The 5,129-nt window shown below is 42.9% G+C and overlaps 1 protein-coding gene and 1 long non-coding RNA gene across 3 annotated transcripts in view; one reads left to right on the top strand and one right to left on the bottom strand.

Moving 5' to 3' along the window:
• Nucleotides 1–5,129, top strand: part of BAALC (BAALC binder of MAP3K1 and KLF4) — an 85,069-nt gene that overhangs the window by 24,398 nt on the left and 55,542 nt on the right. The gene's annotated exons all lie outside the window — the stretch shown is intronic.
• LOC108520215 (uncharacterized) overlaps nt 1–5,129 on the bottom strand; it is a 19,997-nt gene that overhangs the window by 8,098 nt on the left and 6,770 nt on the right. The window contains exon 2 of the long non-coding RNA XR_001882860.1: nt 2,016–2,487. This is a non-coding gene — a long non-coding RNA (uncharacterized LOC108520215). The remainder of the gene's footprint in view (nt 1–2,015; nt 2,488–5,129) is intronic.

Here is a 5,129-nt window from a genome sequence, read left to right as displayed (position 1 = left end):
CTCCCTCCCTCCCTTCCTTCCTTCCTTCCTTCCTTCCCTACCACAAATATTCTTCAGAACCCACTCTGGAATGAGTGCTGTTTTAGATGCTGGGGCTCGAGCAGTGGACAAGACCAAGATTCTTCTCTCAGAGCTTACATTTGGGTTTGAGCTAATGGTGATGGGTAGAGAAAGAAATAACCAAGGCAATTTCAAACATTGGTAAGCACCGTGAAGAAAACCAAGATAATAAAATAGAGAATGACTGGATATGGGGAAGCAGATTGGGTGGTGAGGGAAGGGGTCTTTGAGGAAGGAGCTAACTTATGAGTGAAGAGCAGGAACTGCCTTGTGAGCATTACGGGATAGAGTGCTCCAGGAAGAGCCCCCAGCAGTGCAAAGGCCCTGAGACAGGAATGAGCTTGATGTGTTTGAGGCCCAGAGTGAGGTGAAGGTAACTGGGGAAACTGGCGGTGGGGGGGATGTCGGGTAGGAGAGGACGTCTGTACGGATGTAGACTATTTAGGGCCTTGTGAGTGATGGGCAGGGGTTTGGGCTTTATTCCAGTGTCAGTGGAAGCAGAGAGAGGATTGTGTGTCCCTGCTGGAACCTCTAAACCTCTCATTTACTTCTGACTTTTCTTCAGTTCATTTTTCACATTCCTGCCAAAGAGTCTTTCTGGAGGATGGATGTGATTGTGTCACTCTTGTGCCCAATAATGTTTCATGACCACTATTTCCTACTAGACAAATGATGGAATTCTTGGCATGGCATTCCAGGCCTTCAGCCATCAGGTCTGAGCCTTCTATTTCTGCCAATTCCACACTATTGAGTCCTTACTAGGCCTGCCCTTTCCTTCCTTCTCTGTGTCTTTAGTCTTGCAGCTTCTTCCGATGGAACATTTTACCCTCACTTACTCACTGTACAAATCTAACCCAAAAGCCACCCCCTCTGCAAAGCCTCCCTAGGCCCTCCCCAAGTGGAATGAATCTCTGTTTTCCCCATACGCCTTTTCTTCTCATCACTATTTCCACTGCTGTATGGTCAGCCTCGTGCACGTGTGCACAGGTCTGCCCTTCCCCGGGAATGAGTGTTTCTTGGGGTCAGGAATTAGGTCTTGCTCATTACCCGTCCCCTAAAAAGGCTTGCCATTACTGTTTTCTGAGATTAACAAGCTAGGAACACACTTACTTTGGTATCTGTCTTGCATTTGAAGAATGTGATAGGCTATTGCTTGGTTTCAAAACTGTGGGATTTGGGGCATGGCTCCATGGACATCCAGCTGTGTGGTTGCATAGCTGCCTAATTGTGTGACTGTTTAGCTGCATGAGAATATGGAAGCAGAGCGGTCTGGCCACAGTTTGCATGGTTCCATGGCTGGGTAGCTCCACAACTTTGACAGAAAACCTTCCCTTTGCATTTCTGTGAGTTACATCATGATTTCTACCAGCATTCTGAAGCTGACTGTATTTTTCTACAGGAGAGCCATTCGCATCTTGGGTGGGACTGCAGCAAGCATTGCTGAACACTAAGCATCCTTTCACTCTCCTACCAAATGCAGTATGGCCCCCTTGTCATCAAGACAACACCAAATGCCCCTGGTCCTTTACAAACTCCCCCTCTCCCTACCTGTTAAGATCCCTAGATTATGAGCACAAGGGGAGTTAGGTGAAGAAAAAGCTACAAAGAAATTATGTTCTGTTCATCAGAAGAAGCTTGGAGCTGAAAAAGGATCCAAATAATCATTGAGTACAAACGCTGAGGATTTTAAGAGGCAATCAAGACCCAAGAGCTTCACCACCTTTCCTGAAGTCCCATAGTTTGTCAGCAACAGAACCAAAACTAGAATGCATTTTCTTATCTGTAAGATGGAGATTTACAACTTGTTTTTGCATAACAAATACTTGTACATTTTACTTCTTCAGCCTGCCACTGTTCTAATTGTAAAATAAAACTAATTGAATACTTGTGGCAACCCCATGGGGTCAGACAACCCCTGCTTTGCAGATGAGCCACACAGTTAGTAAGACACTTACCCTCTTTGTGCCACAGTTCTCCTATAAAATACGCCCCCAGAACATTGAGGTGCACATTGAATTCTGTAATGTAATGTATGCTGAGGACTCAGCCAGTGCTTGATACATGTTAGCCATTATTTATTACAGCTGTGACTGTCTCTCCCCATGTGACTGGGGCTCCTCCCAGGGGACTCTGCTGCATCGAGTTGTATAAGTGCAACTCCTTTCAGTTGTCCCAGGTCTAAGTATCATCCAAGCAGATTCTCCATTATTTGCTTTTCCTGAAATGGACACATACAGTCAACGCGGGATGAGGACATGTCCTTGGGAGAGGAGGTCATCTTTGCATCATGTCTTTTAGGGACTCAGAATTTAATTTTCTGCCATTCCATGTCTTGCTTGATTCTTAGAGTCACTCGCTTCTGTAACCTTTGTTCCTGCCAGTGTCTGCTCTTGGAATGCCGCAGGCCCGCCTGCTGGTTGTTTTGTTCTAGAGAGTGGGAGAACCAAGAGGGAAGAGATACAGATAAAGAGAAGGAGAAGCTAAATTTCCATCACTGAAAAGAGCCAGAGAGCCCTGCTTCCTCACACTCTTTTTCTTTTCTTTTCTTTTTTAAGCCTCAGGGATATTTTCTTTGTTTCCAGGGACCTCCTGGAATCCAGGCTTGAAGTGGAGCAGATGTGTGGGTGGGTAGGGGAGACAAAGGGCCTGAGGGCAGAAACCGTTTTTGTTTTTTTGTTTTTGGAATGGACAGTGACACTGGCAAGGAGATTCTCCCACAGTCAGCATGCTGGGGAAAGAAAGATAGTGATTTTACTGTTGTCTTGAAAGATCTGATTTTATTTTTTTGAAAACCTCCAGAATGCTTAAATAAATATATTTGAATGCATCTCTGGGTTGTTGAATTTGTTGGAACCCAATGAACACATTAACTATTAATGAGGTGCTTGTGCTCCTTTGAAAACCTGATAATAATCCTCTTAAAAGAAAATTGTACCTATTTAATATCTTTCTTTGTGTATAATGCTAAATACGACATCTAAATTGGCTTTATAATCCACAATGCCCAAAGTGACTTCACTTGGCACAGTCAAAGGATACTTTAAGATGCTTTAAATCTATATGGACTCTGAAAATACACATCTTCCAGGTTAATGCTAATTGGTTTGTAGGACAAATGGGGAACCTATTTCTAAGAATGATACCTGAGGTGAAATGGAACCCTTTGCCTTCATGAGTCTCTAAAGTCCACTATTATGACCTAAATGGTCCCATGAGTATTTATTTTGCTACCTAAATTTTAATTTTCTTTGATGTGGATTTTGCCATTGGGATTATATACAAATAGGCATTATTGAAAGGCTTAAGATACGAAGGTAGGCCAAATATAAATGTCCTTTCAGACAGGGCAGTGGCCTTACCCTAAATGGAAGAATAAATTTATTTATTCAACAATTATTTAGGGTGCACTTTCAAAGTGCTAGACATAGTCCTAGGCACTCAGGCTAGATCTAGGAGGAGCCCTTGTGGAGTCTGCAGTCTGGAGCAGTGCTATCCAGAGACTCAGTGTTCTTTGCATTGTCCAATACAGCCTTGTGACTATGGATCACTGGAAATGGGGCTAGTGCTGCTGAAGAACTGAATTTTTCACATGATTTCATGTTAATTTAAATTTGCATAGCCCGGTGGAGCTGGCAGCTACCATATTGGACAGCACAGGTGGAAGAGGTAGATAGCAAATGAACTCACACAATTAATTATTATTGTTGCAAGTGCTACAAGAGAAGTCAGATGCGATGAAAAGTTGGTATGGGGAACATTTCTAGCAAAAGGAACAGCATGTGCAAAGGCCTTGAGGCAGGAAGAGTTTGGCACTTTCCAGCTATTGGAGGACAGCAATGTTATTGGAACATCATGCAAGCCATGAGTGAGGGGAGGCAGTGCTGGGAGCAGGAAAGGCTGGATCACATGGGAGCCTGTAGGCCACATTGAGGAGCTTGGACTTTATCCTAACAGTGATGAGAAGCCTTGGATGGGTTTTGAGCAGGAAAGTCCCTTGCTCCAATTGCATTACATTTTAAAAAAGATATTCATCAAATATAGCTTCTGTTTTTAGCACAGATGCCAATATCTCAGAAATCTTAGCTGACCCTTAGATTATGTGACATTTCCCAGTTTTATTTTTTCATAGTGCCTGACTTCTCTTTCAGAGCACTTACATTTATAATTAACTAGTTGTGTAAATTAGTTTGTTATTTATTTCTCCTTCTACCTGTGCCGTCCAGTGTGGTAACCACTGGCTTTACTGGGCTATATACCGCATGCGTAAAATTTAGACAGAGTTCTAAAAGGCTTGCTATGAAAATCAGCCCTGTTATGCGTCCCAGTTTATCAGTTCTCATGGAGTAACCACTATCAACTTTTTAAGTTTGCTCTCTGGTTTTATTTCCTTGTCTCTAAATAATTGACAAGTCATACTCTTTTTTTATTATTATACTTTAAGTTCTAGGGTACATGTGCACAATGTGCAGGTTTGTTACATATGTATACATATGCCATGTTGGTGTGCTGCACCCGCTAACTTGTCATTTACATTAGGTATGTCTCCTAATGCTATCCCTCCCCCCCCACCCCCACCCCACGACAGGCCCCGGTGTGTGGTGTTCTCCACCCTGTGTCCAAGTGTTCTCGTTGTTCAGTTCCCACCTATGAGTGAGAACATGTGGTGTTTGGTTTTCTGTCCTTGTGATAGTTTGCTCAGAATGATGGTTTCCAGCTTCATCCATGTACCTACAAAGGACATGAAGTCATCCTTTTTAATGGCGGCATAGTATTCCATGGTGTATATGTGCCACATTTTCTTAATCCAGTCTATCATTGATGGACATTCAGGTTGGTTCCAAGTCCTTGCTATTGTGAATAGTGCCACAATAAACATACATGTGCATGTGTCTTTATAGCAGCATGATTTATAATCCTTTGGGTATCTACCTAGTAATGGGATGGCTGGGTCAAATGGTATTTCTAGTTCTAGATCCTTGAGGAATTGCCACACTGTTTTCCACAATGGTTAAACTAGTTTACAGTCCCACCAACAGTGTAAAAGTTCCTATTTCTCCACATCCTCTCCA

This window comes from Rhinopithecus bieti, unplaced genomic scaffold (assembly GCF_001698545.2).
Source record: "Rhinopithecus bieti isolate Rb0 unplaced genomic scaffold, ASM169854v2 scaffold_47952, whole genome shotgun sequence".
Taxonomy (NCBI): domain Eukaryota; kingdom Metazoa; phylum Chordata; class Mammalia; order Primates; family Cercopithecidae; genus Rhinopithecus; species Rhinopithecus bieti.
This window is presented reverse-complemented; position numbering and strand designations above follow the sequence as displayed.